This window comes from Pelmatolapia mariae, linkage group LG6, assembly GCF_036321145.2.
Source record: "Pelmatolapia mariae isolate MD_Pm_ZW linkage group LG6, Pm_UMD_F_2, whole genome shotgun sequence".
Classification (NCBI taxonomy): Eukaryota; Metazoa; Chordata; class Actinopteri; order Cichliformes; family Cichlidae; genus Pelmatolapia; species Pelmatolapia mariae.
The window spans coordinates 11,518,551-11,537,541 of record NC_086232.1 but is presented as its reverse complement, the minus strand read 5'-3'; the positions used below and the strand labels follow the sequence as shown (position 1 = coordinate 11,537,541).

Genomic DNA, 18,991 nt, shown 5'->3' with positions numbered 1-18,991 from the left:
AGTAAAGGCTTAACATTAAACATTTAGAAAGGAAGATCAACTTTCAGGAGTTCAAATGTTCGTCAGAAGAGTTTTGTGTATTCAAGAGCTCATCTCGATTTCTGGCAGTGACCTTGGGTGGTTCAGGTGACACGCAAAGATGTCACATGATGCTCTTTGACAGTATATCAGGTGGAATCAAATCAGCAGTTGAGAGCAGATCAGTCGCCGGTCAACCAGCAGGTAAGTCACTGACTGAAGTCGTTGACTGTTTTCTTAGTCTGTGTAAGTGGAAGCACAGAGGACAAAATGAGGCAGGATGTGAAACATCTTCTGTTTTATCACCTATTTATAGGACTGCTTATTCTTGTTGTATTCGTATATATGTATTCCTATATGTGTTTGTGTGTGACTGCCTGCACAAAAAAAAGAGTGAAGAATCAGAGTGACATCTGTATCTTATCAGCCACATGATTTTTTACTTTATTCATGTATACTTATCTGTGCAGGAGAATCAAGAAGCAGTCAGTCAATCCCTGAAGTGAGTACAATCCTTCAACTCTTTGAGTGACTAAGCTTTGGAAACAAACCATCCCAGCGGTCTCTAAATAAGAAAACTGACGACTTGAAGAATGGAGAGAAACAAGAAAACCCTTTCCCTGTTTATTCTGCTGCTACTGCTACTGGTCTGCAAAAGTGAGGAGTGTCCCAGCCTTCCAGAGAGTTAGTCGTCTTCTTTTTTCCCCCCTCTTGATTTATATCGTATAACTAACTTTAAGATCTGATGTTTGACATATTTACTCATTTTCATCCCATCTCTCTCCTGTTATAATTCTCACAGATCTCACTTGCTACACTGACTACAATAGAAATATCACCTGTTTGTGGAACAGCAAATATGTGTCTGATGACGCTGCATGCACGATACATGCTCAATATAAATCTCGCCGCCTGTAAGGACCTCTGTCACAAAGAGAAATCCTCAATACATAATACTCAGAATACATAAATCACACCTGTCATCATGTGCACCAAAAAGAGATTAATACTGTTTTTCTCAGTTCTTACAGCGCTTCCTGTCACCTAAAGCCTTTTGATGTCTCCAGACCCACCCTAAAGAAGTGCTCCCTGATCTTTAAAGGAACATACACTGTGAGTGTGTGAATAAATCTAATTGTTTTCAAGCCCAAGATATACAATCATATATCCTATATTTGTTTGTAGTCCAAGTAGTGATCGATGTTGGATTAATTTAAAAACTGGTTTGCCAAATTATCAATTCAGTTCAATTTTATTTACATAGCGCCAAATCACAACAACAGTCTCCTCATGGCGCCATAAAGTCTCCTCATGGCCCATCATGGCTCAAGATGATCGCCCATCTTAAGCCACGATGGGCGATCGTGGCTCAGGAGTTGGGAGCTCGCCTTGTAATCCGAAGATTGCCGGTTTGAGCCCCGGCTTGGACAGTCTCAGTCGTTGTGTCCTTGGGCAAGACACTTGACCCGTTGCCTACTGGTCAGAGGGCCCGGTGGCGCCAGTGTCTGGCAGCCTCGCCTCTGTCAGTGCGCCCCAGGGTGGCTGTGGCTGCAATGTAGCTTGCCATCACCAGTGTGTTAATGGGTGGATGACTGGATGTGTAAAGTGCTTTGGGGTCCTTAGGGACTAGTAAGGCGCTATACAAATACAGGCCATTTACCATTTGTTTTATATTGTACAGTAGATCGTACAATAATAGATTCGATAATAATAATATCAAGCACATATACCGCAGTTAACGAAAGCGAGAGAGAGGGGTCAGTGAGCAGGGATCTTTAAAAATGTTTTTTTTGCTCATGCTCTTTTACTTTTCCATGTTCTGCATTTGAAGTGAAATTAAAGGTAATTATAGCTTTTGTGCAGCTTATTTTTAATGGCAAGAAAGTGAAATTGCAATGAAATCTGAAAATATAGAAAAATCCTTTTAACTGAATCTATTATTTCTCATTTTCCGCTTCTGATATTTTCATTCCTATTTTACTAGACTTTTGCCTGTTGAACAGTTCAAACTGCACCGCTTTAGTCTTGTACTGAGCAGTGATAAATCTACTCATTATCTGTCAAAAAGAAGCTTTATCTCTTCTCTCTTTTTGGCTGCTCTCTGTTTATACCTACTCTCTTGTCTGATTGGCTATTTGTGACTCCATTTTTGACTTTAAATCAAATTTGAAGTTTGACAAACTTTTTTTTTTCCAGTTTCTGTCTTTCCATGTGTTGTCCCTTAATCTGAGCTGCAACCAAATGAAGCAGAGTGTAATTACTTCCTTCAAGCCATCCTGTCATAGTGAGTGGAATCTACAGTATAATATATTTGCTCTTTGATATTTACAATGTGAGCTATTCATGGTGACCTAAAACAACTGTGCGTGTGATCTTGCAGTAAAGGTGAATCCTCCTGCGGAGCCAAAAGTCAACTTCACCTCTGTTTCCTGGTTGTCCCAAGTCCCCAAACATGAAAGGATCAGTTCATACAGAAGTGAAGTGCAGTGGAAGAAGCAGGATCAGTCATGGAGTGTAAGTTTAGATTTTGTGACACAATGTGAACAAGTTTAAGTGTAAAGTGATCTTAAAAGTGCACGTTTAAATGACAACCGTGTGAATCCAAGCAAGATTTATTCTCAACCTCGCACTGCTTTCTGTGTGTCAGGATCCCGCTGTGCACAAAAAACGTTGCATTCAATGTGGGCAAGAGTGCAAGGCAGAGCTGGAGCCAAATTTGCTGATACAAGGCAAGAGGTACAAGGCACGCGTTCGTGTGCGGTCTATTTTTCAGCACCACGAGGGAGCCTGGAGTGACTGGAGCCCCACTGCATCATGGGTGTCACCAGCTGGAAGAAAGAAAAAACGAAACATGTGGAATTGCAGTAAATCTTTACGGCACACATTACAATCTGTACCATTTAAATTCACAGATGTATGGGATCTACATAAAATTTAATTTTTTTGTTGCACTTAATAATAATGTCACAATGTTAAGAATTATTAATGTTTTAGTAAGGTATTAGCAAGTGTTTAATTCATACTAACAGTGAGTTACTATTAGTGATAGCTGTACATGATGTAGTAGTAACAGATGTATAAATATATCTGTATTTTAAAATGACATACTGAGGAGGAGTAATTCTATATAAAACATGAAGTACACACTGTTAGGTTCATTTTTGAGAGAGAGAAGACAAACATGCTCAAAGTGCATTGTCTTAAATTTATTAAGCATTTGAAGGCTCAAGTTAAAAAACGGCTGCCGTGTCTCTTTGCTCACTCAGGAGACCCAACGAACAAACCACACCCAAACAGTATAGACTTTTATGGCGGGTCACAGAAACAGAATGTTAACATGATTGGTGGAATCAGTTGAGGGTGGCCTTCGGTCTGATACTGGTGCACGTTTCTTCTTCTGCACCTCTCTGGATATCAGCCTTATATGGAGATGACCCTTTCGCAGGCAACACTCCCATTACCATGGCAACCACCTGTCGTTCTCCAGTCTGGCCTGTAGAGTTAAAGAAGGGGTTTGTCTTGTAGCTATCACAACCTCTATCCACATTCCTGTGAAGGGTCTTCCCCCTGTTTATGCCTGCCAGCATCAGAGTGAATCCAGGACTGTTTTATAATACACTGTGTGCAGTAAAGGATAAACAAATGTGTGATGCTAATCATCAAGTATTAGCCTTAAAGATAAAAAATAAATTCCAACAACACTTGTTATTACCTCAATAATGCTTAAAAGTGTGATATTATTATAAAGTTCTACCAAGGTTCTTAACTGTGACATGACTTTTTGGGGGGAGGGTGGTTTGTTCTCCACCACAGTATGTTCATAATAAAAGAATCAAACGATGATAAAAGAATAAACTTTTATAGTCACACAACACATGTTTCTTGTTAAGTGAAGACAAAACAGAAAAAGCCCTCCAAACAAACAGTAACTGAAGGATGCTGCAGTAAAGGAATGAAATCTGGCTGGGGCAGTCTTATGCAAAAGATTTGAATGCAGACATTAATAATAATAATTAAATGAAGGGTAAATAAGTAAAGTAAGTAACAAGTAAAGTAAGTAATAATAAGTAAAGACAGCACTGAAGTAAGAGAGAAAGAAAGAAAATGATTGATTTAGGCTTCGGAGTCTAGATTCAGGCATGTGCAGTTGTGAAGAGGTCAGTGAAGAGAGCATGGAGGCAGATAGCATCAATATGACTGATAGCCATGATGAGGAACCTGAGGGTGAGGAAGAGAAGGAGGGAGGGAATGAACAAAAGGCAGATTTTCAGAGGCTGTTTGGAAGCAGCAGAGGTGTGTTTGGCAAGTTTATTCTGATTATGAGCGAGTGGAGAAACAGCAGGCTGACAGCCCGGAGCTTCCCAGCTTGGATTCAGGTGTTAGCAGTGGGGGAGAGGAGCAGCTGAGTCAGGATGAGGACATGGAGGATGTTGATAAGTCCACTGAATCTACACGCTTCCTTTTTCCACCTCATCCTTCCAGTGCTTTACCATGCTCCCTGCTCTCTTTTCCACAACTGCCTTTGAACTTGCCTGGGCCACGTCTGAGTCCAGCTTTGCAGCTCCAGCCAGGTCACATGACACAGGGGTTTGCTCTGATGTCAACAGGCAGGTCGGTGGAGCCCTCTGGTGATGGATATATGCCAGTGAAACAGGAGGAGGGCTGAGAACAGACAGTGGGCTTAACTAGCAGGACAAAATAGCATATTTTGGAGGAGTCATCACAGTCAGTCGGTTGTCAGGAAAATGTAACATCACATAAATATCTCTTTATTGTAATTGTTACAAAAATAATGAATGGCAGTTTGTGATTTCTCCATGTGTGTGAAGGACACAGTAGCGTAAGTAATGGTAAATGGCCTGTATTTATATAGCGCCTTACTAGTCCCTAAGGACCCCAAAGCGCTTTACATATCCAGTCATCCACCCATTCACACACACAGTCACACACTGGTGATGGCAAGCTACATTGTAGCCACAGCCGCCCTGGGGCGCACTGACAGAGGCGAGGCTGCCGGACACTGGCGCCACCGGTCCCTCTGACCACCACCAGTAGGCAACGGGTGAAGTGTCTTGCCCAAGGACACAACGACCGAGACTGTCCAAGTCGGGGCTCGAACCGGCAACCTTCCGATTACTAGGCGAACTCTTAACAGACCACGTGACTTTCGCGCATTGCATGCCGGGAACTCGTGACAAAACAATCCAAGTACCGCATCAAATGCAAGCATTTGCAGCACCGCAAAACGTTCATTCTCCGGTTCCAATACCTTCTTGGTTTTTCTTTGCTCCCCAAAAAAGGAATGTACAAAACGAAGGAGAACAATGCCAGTCCGTACAAAGACAGACTCGACGAAAAGGCAAAGAAAAGGTATGAGGAAAAAATCAAAGGAGTGAAAGGGTCAGACCCTTACGAGCACACAGAGTGGACAAAAGATGTCAGCGTGCTGCCCAACTTTCACCACGCTCATATTTATAATGATATAGTTTTTGGAGTGAGTACATACACTCATGAAGTTTTTAGTAACTTCAGGTCACTGCAACAAGCCCAGGTACAGTTTACCGACGGATGGGTACAGGACCTTGAAATGCACCGTGTAGAACAAAAGACCATCGTACGTATTAATAGGACCTTTGAGCTCAACGGTAATTAATTAGTAGTGGAAATAATTTCTGGTACGCATTACAGAAATGTAGCAGTGACAATATGGTAAATGGCCTGTATTTATATAGCGCCTTACTAGTCCCTAAGGACCCCAAAGCGCTTTACATATCCAGTCATCCACCCATTCACGCACACATTCACACACTGGTGATGGCAAGCTACGTTGTAGCCACAGCCACCCTGGGGCGCACTGACAGAGGCGAGGCTGCCGGACACTGGCGCCACCGGTCCCTCTGACCACCACCAGTAGGCAACGGGTGAAGTGTCTTGCCCAAGGACACAACGACCGAGACTGTCCAAGTCGGGGCTCGAACCGGCAACCTTCCGATTACAAGGCGAACTCCCAACTCTTGAGCCACGATCGCCGACAATAATATTGTATGCTGTAACTGTACTGGGCAATTAGTGATACAAAAAACTGTTTTATCCTGTGAATAAAAGTATATGATTTTGTCAATGTACCGTGGTAATAACAGAAGCGAAACGCAATATTCTGTCAGGACAATTCACTATTTATGCACAATAAACAAACGAGCATAGCGTGACAATTTCTGTTCAGCGCCAGACTTGCTTGTAACCTATATCACCAATTATGTTATCAAAAATGACGTATTAACTACTACAAAACACTGACCTTTGTGGAAATGCTTGGAGGAGACTAACATGTGAGCTGGAGTGTTCTGGGACGTTATATTTGGTATATCCAGGCCATCCGTCGGCTCTTTGTTACTTTGGAAACATGGCTTAAACAATTCCTCTTCCACGACGTAATCCGATAAAAACCGATCTCTTTACCCGTCGGCTTCCCGTGGCTGTCATGCGACCGGCTATTGCAGTTAATAATACAACAGCTTCTTGCCATTTTTTGGGTTTCTTTTTATCGCTGTGTAACTGATTTCAATTGAAAGCCTGCGTGCGCTAGTACCTCTTGCCACGAGTTCCCAGAATCCTTTGCGGTTTTACCGCTGAATGACGTCACATTTTGCTGTGAAACCCTGGCTGATTAGGCCCCACACCCGCTTTCACACCTTGGCTCATGTGATTAGAGGATCACCAGGGGGTCCTTTGTCCCTCTTTGGGGGGATACTCCCACTGGGTTTAAATCTGGGACTCTCGGCCATTTGACCTTAGAACTGAAGAAGCTTCTCGGATGAGAGGTGAAACGTCTTCAAGCAATTTAAAGAAGTCCAGACGCTTTTCTTTGCAAACTCCTTTGACTACGATGACCTGGATGACTGAGAACCTTCACAGACATAACGACGTCACATTTTCAATCTCTATAACAGAGGAAGGAAGCTGCTCGCACTGCCATTTTGAAGTAATCATGTTTCCGCCCGGTTTCAAACCGGGGACCTTTCGCGTGTTAGGCGAACGTGATAACCACTACACTACGGAAACTGCGTAAACCTTTCTCTTCTGCTCAGTTTTCTGAACTGTGACGGTGATTTTCATGAATGCATTTCCTTTAATATATTTTCTGTCAATATTTATGCTTGATAAACTGTGGTAAGATTCCCTACATGCACTAAAGTTCTTGGCCACATACATATTGAGTTGCTTGGCTATAGAAATCCATACCATGAAGCTCCAACGCACATTTTTTAAACCTATGTCATTGGCAGAGGAAGTTTGGAGCTGTGCAGAGTCTAGGTTACTTTTACTGCACCCCTACCCATTTATTATGAAAAAACAGCACAACTGTTTTTGCTTTTTTTTTTTTTTCAGGATAATGCAAAAATGATTTGTATGATTTAGATTTATACTTAAGTGGCAGCTATTTACTGACTTTAGAAAGTTATTTTAAATGATGTAATGTCATGAATAACACAAGCTATTTTCCATGAAAACTAAAAGTGGTGAAATTCTCAAAAAATGAGCGAGAAGTGCATGTAATTTTACACATTTTGTTGTTCTGTGTGTGTGTTTGATGTGTATCCGAAAAACTCACTGCAACACAGATTTGAAAACACGGGAAAGACCTCAAAACATTTTTTTTTTAACTTTCTATGTAAACAAAAATTCCCACTCAGGCTTTTCAGTGCGAATTTTTTGTTTGTATAGAAAATACCTGTGCCAGTCACTCATTTGTCCTTGTCGACAGTGGTGAAAATCACCTTACCACTACATCAGGTGAGTTTTTCACTGTGCACATTGACACAAAACTCATTTAACAACACAACTGATTTAAAAAGATGCATTTTGATCATGAAGTTTATCGTAATCCTTAAAATATGCAGGGCGTCACATTAACCCAGTTGCTTATGTCCAGCGTAGCTCTGTTTTTAGAAATGTTATTCAAAACGTGGCCAGTTTAATGTCTTAAAGTAAAATCACAATAAAACTTCAACTAACTAAAGAGGTCCCGTGATGCAGCAAACGAATCATTATTAAAGGATACGAGAAACCTTGTATCTTTTAATAATGTGGTCATAAACAGGCGCGTTGCTAGGACTGGGGCTAAGTAAAGACCTGAAATCTTTTGAATTTCACTCAATAACAGCACCAATTTAATATTATTTACTATATTTTATAGTAAAATTTATATAAAATGTCAAACATTATACATTACCTAAAGGTTGAAGTCACAGAAAGATACTGAAATAAACAATCAATGCAATTTGAGTTCTCCTTGTTTGTTATATATATTTTATTTATTGTAAGCAGTGGGAGTAAGAGCTAAAGAAAAAAATAGTAAAAATATGAATGAATCTCTGGTCTTACAGCTTGTGCTTTTATTGTGCCATAATGCCTCCTTTTAAACTGTCCTCTTGTTCGTCTTTTGGATGCTCACCTCTTCTTCACCTTTCGTTTCACCAAACTGCTGCACTCTTGTTCTCTGCTCTCGCCTCCTGTTCTGATTAGAATGCAGTCAACATGTGCCAAACAAACTCCCTCCAAATCTATAATGTTTGGTTTTTTAACATCTTATTTATCGACTTATTTTATACACTCTATCAATCAATTATGAAACAAATATCAGAATGTAGAAAAGCAAATAAGCAATTTCATGCCATAAGAGCTAAATGGTTATCAAAGAAAATACTGAATCCCTATAGAGACACCAGTCAGCATTCACGATTCCACCGTTCAGGAATGGTGGCTAAGCTGTCGTCCATGTTGGACAACATCTCCCACCCCCTGCAGGAGACTCTGACAGCACTGAGCAGCTCCTTCAGTGGCAGGCTGCGGCACCCACGATGTGGGACGGAGAGATTTCGCAGGTCTTTCCTTCAAACTGCTGTCCGACTCTACAACACGGTCACTGCAGATGACCACACATGTGCAGACAGACACACACACACACATCCCATACACAACTGTAACTGTCTCCCTGTTGTGCAATATTGCCAAGTGCTATTTTTCCTACCATAACAAAGCATGTTATTCTATTTTGTATATTACTTTATTCTATTGTATATAGTATTAAATTTTTGTTGTATAGTATTATCCTATTATTGTGTTTTTCTTAAACTTGTAATTTCTGTTGTGACCAAATTTTTTTTTTTACCACATGTGGAACTAATAAAGGTTTATCCTATCTTATTCTGCACTTTCCACCTGATTACATCTGTCTTCAAAGTCATGTCACTCTTTTGTTAATTTATGTTTACTTTTAAATGTGCAGTTAAAATAACTTTAGTGACATAGTGCACACATTATTTCCTATGGACTGCTGGATTATCTTTATTTATTTATTTATTTTAAATTAGTATTATTAAAAGGTGCAGTCAGTCATTTTTTAGGTTATTTGATAGAAAAAAAGGATCATGCACTCATAAACATACATAGAACAGTGGATAACAATAACACATTGTTAAACATGGCATTGGTCACTGTTTAATTCCTCATTCCTTAAGCATTACTCGTCCTTAGTTTGTAATTTATAAATACAGATATACATTCTTAGAAATAACCACTTCTGAACCTGATCTCCTTACTCCAAGGAGCTTTTTTGAGTCATCATTGTTCCAGGAGGAGGGCATTCACTACTTTCATTTCACCTGAGTTCACCTGTGGGAGAAAACAGCGCCGAACATCCTGAATATTTCTTTTAATTCAGGAGTACTTGGGAACTAATCTTGAGCGATTACTGACTAAACTGACTAAAGATAATGAACCAGAGAAATTCTAAACTTTTAAACAACTCAGGGATAACTGAATTTGTGTCTGGACATTCAGACTCAAGATATAAAGGATCATACCTGCTTTACCTCCAGTGTTGTGCCAAAAAGAGATCGTCTGCCAAAAACTGATTTCCAATGTTTCCATGTGTTTTTCTGTGTAATGTCTTTACTTGTATTGGTAAATAGACTATAGTGAACATGATTTACAAAGGGTTTATATATCAAATTTAGAAATTACCTGTTTTTTCCAAGTACAGTACAGTGGAACCCGGCAATATTTCTGCCTGTAGTACGGCAAAATGCCCGCGTAATGAAATAGATAAAATAGAAAATTTAAAAAAAATTAAATTAAATTCCATAATGTTATGTACATGTACACGTACGTATGTATGCATGCATACGTACGCTTTCTTCAACCTCCGCCACCTCCTCCTCCACCAAGAACTTCGTCTTCAGCCAGCATCGCCTTCTCTCTATCACCTTTTCTATCACTGTGATGAAGTGAGGCTCCATAAATGCCAAAGAGGTGAGTAGTATTTCTCAGTTACAGTGAATAGATAGGAGAAAATAAACTGTAGAAGACTAAAGAGAAGAAAGAATAAGAGAAATAACAATTTAACATAAACCAGTGACACACTCCGGGGCCTGATCAACCCTGGCAGGGCCTCCTTGGATGAGGGTGTCTAATGATAATGGCCGAAACACCCAATGAATCCAAGGTCCACTACTGACGATGTGTCCCAAATCTTAATACGATAACCTAGATCAGATCTCTAATCCCCCCCAAAAATGGCAGATTAGCTTGGGTAAAATTATTGTGGCAGTCACTCACTTATCTTTGCTGCTACTGCCATCTACTGGTATATAGTCGGTGAATTTCACTGTACACAAAAACACAAAAGTCTTTTAACAATAACAAGAAACTATTAACTAACAATAAATAAATAAATAATTAGAATTAAATCTCAGTATTTTCTTTAACTAAATACGCCCAGATTTACTAACTGTGCCAGTATAAAAAACCCTTTTGGTGTTAAAAACCTGTTGGTATCTACCAAAGTGGAGCTATGCCGATTTTGTGATCAAAAGGTGTGGACATGGAGAATTGTGATACAAGACACATACAAATATGCTCCTTGTACTGGTTGTTACAGGCAGCCAGACTGGTTTTCATAGTGAGTGACTTTCAGCCACAACTTCCCACAAAACACAGTACACACAGAGTGATGTTTTTTTAACTTTCAGTGACTGATTGTCATGAATAGCTGTGTGAAGCAGGGAGGAATGGACCCAAACGCAGACTCAAAGAGACAAACTGAACTCAAAAGGCAGTTTGGCAACAGAGAAACCAAACAGCAGGGAATGAGGGAGATCACAACAACAGACAAAGGGAAACAGAGGGTTTTAATACACAAGGAATGACGTGGGAACGGGAAACACAGCTGAGACAAATTAGACACAACAAGAAACACTGAGCATGGAATGCAAGACTGTCCAAATAAAATAGGAAACTGTGAGACATGATCCAAGACACGAGCTTGACACAGGAGTGGAGGAAAGGTAGACGAGAGAGGGAGTGAGGGGACATGAGAGAGAGGAGAAGAATGGGATGCACATAAACACGAAAACACAGAGAGGGACACATGACAGAGACACAATGTGAACCTAATGGACGAGGAACTAAACAGGGAATATAAGAACTCAAAACATAGAATAAACTCAAGTCTACTAAATGAACCTAAAGTATATCATTATACATAATAGACACCAAAACACAAGAAACTCAAAACGCTGGGTCAAATGACCGAGAACCATGACACAGATCTGTTACCAACATACTGAAATGTCATCAAAATGAATTTAATTAATAAAACTCAGAAAGATCTAAAAAGTCTGTCAGGTTAATGCCTGAATGTCACAATATGGTTTACTGACATTAACAGTTCCTTCATTAATATGTGTATGCATGATGGATCTGACACTAAATAATGTTTCATTTTCTTCCTTTGTACATCCCCAAACTGTTATTTTTGCATTTGTATAGTAAAAATAGGAAGATCCTGCCTCAGAGTTATACTGAAAAGCTTGTTTGTGCATTTATTACTTAATGTTTAAATTACTTCTATTGTAATTTATTATAATCAGGTTTTCCTAAAAATGCCTTCAGTTGATTTAATCACTAAAAAATAACAATCACAAGTTCTAAACCCTTTCTAACTTCATCAGCATCCATACATCAGCATACGTACATGATATCCTGTCACTTTTCAATCAGTTGGACACGTCTGTTCATTCACGCTTTCCATGTCTGGGAACAGCAGTACTGAGTAAAATTGCATTAATACAAGTTGTGTTAAGTTTGTTTTGATTACTTAGCAAACATTCAGCAGCACATCAGTAGTTGTTAACAATGCCTTCCATGTTTAATGAGACACTAACTCCCACAATACTTTGCTGGTTTTATTTAGGTGTGTAGTATCAGGTGCAGCTTTAGTTCCCAGCCATGGTATAACCTACTTCAGCGATGTCAAACTCAATTTAGGGCCATGCACAGTCCACTTTGATCTAGTAGGCTAAACCAGTGAAACTGCCCTTTGTTTCAGTGTAAAGATGTTTAAATACACATTTAACCCCAATGAATATGAGATAAAGAAGTGCAATTTTGGGTCATAGAAGCTTTGGTTAGTTAGTTAGTTCAGTTTTCTGCCAAAGCTGGGTCTCTTTGTCAGTGTGAAGCTAAACGTACTTAAATGTTTTAGCATAAACCGAGCAGATGTTCACCAAAGGTCTGGCCCGTGAACTGTGGTGAGGACACAGACTCAACCATGCTGTGCTGAAGTTTGTAGTTAAAAGAGCTCTCATCCTGTATAAACCACGAATAATGAGACAGACAGTAAATGGAGAAGTCCTCCAACATTTTTGCAGGATCGTATGCCCCGTTTCCCCTTAGTTTTGTTTTTCTCTGATTAGAATACATAAGTGTACAATAGTGTGTCCATGTGATTCTATTAGAAAACTGTGTTTTCATTCTGCAAGTTAATCGATATTTGATAAACTTCTTCTGCTTTTGTTCTTAACTGCCATGGTTGATTTCCTTTTGCAAATGTCCATACTCAGGAGAGACTGAGAAGGTGAGAGGTGAAGGGACAGAGACTCTCCACCCCTGGTGATACACCAGAACTGATTCAGCAGTGTGTGAGGAAGAGGGGGAGAAAAAGGAGCCAGCAGCTGCTAAGAGATGCAGAGGAGAACAAGGGGAGAATAGACAGCTGTTCTCTGTAGTTGAGGAACTGGTGAAAACATTTAAAACAGTTTCTAAAAGTTTGCTTCCTGTATTTGCAGAAGTATCTCCAACCCAAACTATAACAGCTGCATACAGGGAACCACTCACTGATGTTTATGCTGCAGGACAGGAACTGACAGAGAAAGAAGGAAAAATTAAGGGAACCACCGATATCTTCTTTTTAGTTTATTTTAGGGATATGGGATATTGTCCTTAAATATAACTAAAGCTTTCAGACAGTGGTCACTGTGTATGAATATTTCTCTGTTAGACAGTCACACAGGTATAAATGATACAAAACAGAAATGTATACCTTGAATTTGAACTGAAATACAATATTTGAGACAACTGCATTTTTTGTTTCAAACATTTTTGTATATATAGTAAAATCTCAATAATGTAAATCCTATTACATTTGTACCATCACAATGAAATGAAACTTGTTTCAAGAGCTACACTAGCAAATGATTTTACCAGCCAAACTTAGAATAATTGTTGGCTAAAGGGACTCAGCGCATGGTTGTGGTGTTCTCCCAGATGCATTAAACAACACAATTTTCTCTGTTTAAAGTAAAAAAAAATGATATAAAACAAAGCTTTTCTCTATTTCCGTTGAACATGTGTGAATGGGTGGATGACTGGATGTGTAAAGCGCTATACAAATACAGGCCATTTACCAACATGTCAAACATGGGCTGTCCACCACAGCTGTAGCTACTTAAGGCACGGTTGCTAGGTAACAGAAACTTTGAGTAGCAATGAGTAATAACCTCTATACTATACAGAGGTAAGAGATCACAATCTTCATATCAGTCTCTAAGCAAGAAAACATATTTCCCATGCAATTTTTAAAAATAGCCTAATAAAAACAGAACTTATATTTAAGTTTCAAAAGTTAAAAAAACAAAACAAAAACAAAGAGATGAAATTAAGGCTTGTGTGGCTGTTTAAACTGTTTAAGAACTCATTTTGAAATCATAATACTTTCACTTCACTTCACAGTCATAGTAACCATGAAACATTTTTAACAAATAAAGAGTTTCGCTTCAACAAGTCTACAAGGTGCCGTTGGTGGCTGACGTGCTAAGTAACTTGATAAAGAGTACAAAGGGAATTGAAAAAATCACATACTCATAGTGGCTGTTGTGGTGTTTCACAGTTCTTCATATGAAATCTCAAAATATGTGACCGATCATATCACTAAGTTACTGCTGTCAGAAAACAAAAAAACAGTGCGTAGCTTCTTCTGTTCTTTTCTTTGAACTCTCTTTCATAAGTCACACTAGATGATAGATATAAAGAAGTGTTATACAGGGCAAAGGTAAAGCCTGAATTATCTTACAGACATTGAAATGACTGAACACTGAACACACCCTGACTGGTAGGTTCTTAATGTCACTTTATGTTATTTTAAAATTATATTTTAGTTTAATAGGCAGGCAGAACAGACAGGCAGTCTAAGAGCAAGTGCTCTGTTAGGGTGGAGGTCTTTAACATTAGGCCATGTCCGGTTGCTGCGGACCTGTGAATGATGTTTTTTTTGTTTTGTTTTTTATCAGTGGAAAGAAATTTGTTTTCTGTGAAGAGAATAGCGTTAGGATGTGGTTTGAGCTTTTAGTGTGTATTTGTGGTTTTCTTGCTTCTGACTCGGAGAGGCAAAAAGAAAGCGATAAGAGAGTGTCATCTGTCTTACATTTTTCTTGTACTGAGTTAGGGGAAGTCCAAAAGTCAGAAAACTTGTCATAAAATTCAGAAGACGACATAGCTAAAGAGTACATATGCTTCACACCTCTGTGAAAATGATGAGAAAGAGTAAGAACACCAAGATACATAAAACAAAAATCATGGTCTCTCATCATGACACAAAGTCTAAGGAGCTTGGAAAGAAAAGCGTCTGGACTTCTTTAAGTTGCTTGAAGACGTTTCACCTCTCATCCGAGAAGCTTCTTCAGTTCTAGGGTCAAATGGTGGAGAGTTCCAGATTTAAGCTCTGTGGGAGTGACCCACCAAGAGGGACAATGGACCCCCTAATGAGCCTCTAATCACATGAGCCAAGGTGTGAAAACAGGTGTGGGTCACAATCAGCCAGGGTTTCGGGTGAGCTCATTGTGAAACCTAGCCCCACCCTATCGTGTGAATTCCTGAGGTCAGATGGCCCAGGATGTGAGTGGGCGTTAAGGCGTCTGGGAAGGGATCTCAAAACTGGATTATAGATGGCAGACAGTTGGTGTCATGAATCACCGCCTCTGTTCAAAGATGGTCGCTCACAGTGGACATAAATGGCCTCTTTCACTCCTCTTTCAAATCATCTGTCCTCTCTGTCCAAAATGTGAACATTGGCATCCTCGAAAGAGTGACCTTTATCCTTAAGATGCAGATGGACAGCTGAGTCTTGTCCTGTGGAGGTGGCTCTTCTATGTTGTGCCATGCGCTTGTGAAGTGGCTGTTTGGTCTCTCCGATGTAGAGGTCTGGGCATTCCTCGCTGCACTGTACAGCATACACCACATTGTTAAGTTTGTGTTTAGGAGTTTTGTCTTTGGGATGAACCAGTTTCTGTCTGAGTGTGTTGCTGGGTCTGAAGTATACTGTGATGTCATGCTTGGCATGACTCTCCTGAGTTTTTCTGATACACTGACTACATAGGGGATGACAATGTTGTTGCGTTTGTCTTTCTTATCCTCCCTACTTGGTGTCTGATCTTCTTTTCTGTGCATCTTTGCTGACTTGATGAAAGCCCATCTAGGATAACTGCATGTTTTAAGCGCTTCCTTTACATGTGTGTGTTCCTGCTTTTTCCCTTCAGGCTTAGAGGGAACATTCTCTGCCCGGGTCCTGATTACTCCAAGTTTGTGTTCCAGAGGGTGGTGGGAGTGGACAGGCCTGCAATCATATCTATAAAAAGAGTAGAGAAGTGGACTCAGCACAGCCCTGGGGTACACCAGTGCTGAGACTCAGTGTTGTGGATTTTATTATGATATATATACCTGTATACACTAGACATGTAATCATAGTTGCTTTCATAAATTGTGTGTAATCATATATACTCATATAGACTATGCATACTTACAGCGAAGTGTTTATAGAGTGGAGTCACTGTGTTAAACATTTCCTGTATGTTCAAATCACATGACCCATATATTTAGGTCATATATATCTCCCACTATATTATTGAAAAAGTTGTGCCACTTGCTGTATGAGCACATGTTGATTAATATCAATGGCCAACTGTGACTAGTCCAACAAAGGGTTAATTCAGCTTGGCTCTGCTAAAGGATGTGCATAGGACTCTTCTCGGCATGCAGCTGCATTTAACTGTGCAGCAGAAGCACGCAGCGGTGTTTAACTGGATTGCTTCACGGTGTGTGCCGCCCTTTAAATGGCTGTACAAAAGATGGCTGTAAAGCAAAGGCCTGCAGCCCTTTCTGGGGCTGTAAGATAAAAGAATATGGCCCCTTAAATGGCTGTAAAACAAAAGCATGAATGATTGTAAAGCCGAAGTGTACAGCCCTTTTAATATCTATGTAAGACAAAAAACCTGGCTTTTGCAGGGCATGTACCAGGGATTCTAGTTCTCGCCTCAAACACCAGAAGGCGAACAAGTAAACCCTTGCTCCGCATGGATAGCAGTTTATGTCTGGCATGCAGGCCCAACAATATTGTTGAATGGATTAACCGATTAACTGCTTTTCTGCAGACTTTCAGACTCACTTTGGCCATGAAACTGTCAAAGGGACCCAGTGCAATGATGGATGAGAGACTGGTTTGCAAGTTATGGTGTAGGGTCATGTATATCATAAGTGGAAGATGAAAGAAAACACAATGGATGAAAGGATACCCAACGACAGGAGGGGGGGATCACTGTCCCTATATAAGATGACTCTGATATGCACTGGGGCTCTCTCTTTTTTTTCCTGCTGCTTCTTTCCTGTCTGTCTTTGTGTTTGTTTTCTGTTTGTGCTTTAAGACTCTACACCCCGGGGTTGCTTCGCTTTTTGTTTGCTTGTTTTCTATGTGTTATTTCTGCTTTTAAATGTACTGTTCTGCTGTTCATATGACAATTTTTAATAAACTCTGTTCTAAGAATTCTACTAATTTTCCAGAGAATCATTATTAGTGATTTGATTTTAATTGGATGTGAAAAGCTGGACCTCCACAGCGTTGGTGGGATAAGGTTATCATATTGGCTTCAAAATTTGCGACCCGACACCAGAGGATATGTGATGACTGCATTTTTACTCAGTTGTATATAGCATTTGTATTCTATTTTTATCTTATTAGTGTGAATGCTTGTAAAAGCATTCACAGTATTGTTCTTCTAATCTTTATTATTATATATTCCGTACGTTTTTTGGCATCAAACTCCTTCAAAACCGTTCAACTTAGAAAAACCATTCAAACACCGTTAGATTCCTCTTCTTTTTGGACATGACTGCTTCTACTTTTCTCATTTTTAACATTTATATTTTTTAAATTATTCAACTTTTTTCAACAAAAATTTCCCATGTATTTCAATGGGGAGACCCATCAAATCCTCATTCAACTTACTCATTTTCAAACTGTATCTACTTCCACATACGTTGACATAGAGCCACCATTCAAACTTTAAAACGAAGACAAGACATTCAACTATTCAACTTGTATTTATCTTTTCAATATCTATTATACTTTTTCTTCAGTTCCAGTTTAAGTTTCATGATGTTTTTTCAGCCGTTTCAGAGTTTATAATGGGTGTGTATGGGACGGAATGTTGGGGCCAGAGTGAGACAGCTCAACTGGTAGAGTGAGAGAAGCAAAAAAATTAATCTTAAAATCTTTTTTAAAACTGCTGCTGTGTCCGCAGCGTTTGCTCTACCGGTCTGATTTTACCCTCAAAACGTAGCCATCGCTGTCCTCTTTCATCCAATGTGTTTACTATTGTACTAGGTGTTATGGTTCTTTCATAAATGTCACCAAAGCACAGCCTCCTCCCTCCAACTCTTCCATAGACTCTAATGTTAAAATGGCTCAGAAGGTTCGTTTGAAAATCAGAAGAGCATAGTGTCTTTCCACTGTCACCACATCCATATAATAAACTCCACAGGCATGAAAACTGAGAATCCGGTAGACTAGACATTGCTGGCACTCACGGTGAAAGAATTTCATCAATACGACTTGTACTTTTCATTTGGGAACGATTTGTTTCGGGCTGACTTTTCTGTTCATTTTAAGCAGCAAAAGTGAGGTGCATGTCTGTGAGAGTGTGTATGGAGCCATTGGGTGCAGTCACTATAGCAACCAGGCTCACACCTGCCTGCCTAACGAGCTCTGTCTCTCACTGTGCCAAGATTCATCTTAAACACTTCTCTTTCAACTGCTGCTGTGTCCACAGTGTTTGCTCTACAGCCATCATTTTACCTTCAAAACTTCGCCATCATTCTTCTCTTTCCAACAGCATGTCTTTCAAAGCTCAGAGATGTAAACTTTTTAAACTGTGTGGATCCAAGTGGAGGGATCACATTTTAGTTATTCAGTGATTCAAAGAATATGAACTTTTAATATTCATTCAGATGTTTTCTGACTCTAAATTGTCTTTTCTCATTTCTCTTGTTTTTCTAATTTACAATTAAAACATTTTCAGCTATTTTCCAACTTCTTCTGTGTGGTTTTCAACTTTTAGCAGTTCAGCACTTTTGTTTTCAGGTGAAAATTTCTGTATTTTTCATCTCATTCAACATTTTTAACTTAAAATTCAGCAATTAATTCATTTCAGTCCATACATTCAGATTCAAGCATTCACACTGCAGTTTCTTCAGAAAATGCACTTTCTAGTTGTATATTTTATTCTACTGTATATAGTATTTTATTTTATTCTATTCTGTACAGTTGTGTACTGTATTTATTCTTATTTTATTCTAATTTTGC

The 18,991-nt window shown here is 39.4% G+C and overlaps 1 long non-coding RNA gene and 1 other non-coding gene across 2 annotated transcripts; one reads left to right on the top strand and one right to left on the bottom strand.

Annotated features, from left to right (window-relative positions):
- Positions 1-490: 490 nt before the first annotated feature.
- Positions 491-3,850, top strand: LOC134628460 (uncharacterized). Its single transcript, XR_010573693.1, has 6 exons — positions 491-702; positions 821-932; positions 1,041-1,131; positions 2,215-2,302; positions 2,399-2,532; positions 2,666-3,850. It is a non-coding gene; the product is annotated as an uncharacterized LOC134628460 (long non-coding RNA).
- A 3,157-nt stretch (positions 3,851-7,007) lies between these two features.
- On the bottom strand, positions 7,008-7,080 carry trnav-aac (transfer RNA valine (anticodon AAC)). Its single transcript has one exon. It is a non-coding gene; the product is annotated as a tRNA-Val (tRNA).
- Between the last annotated feature and the right edge of the window lie 11,911 nt (positions 7,081-18,991).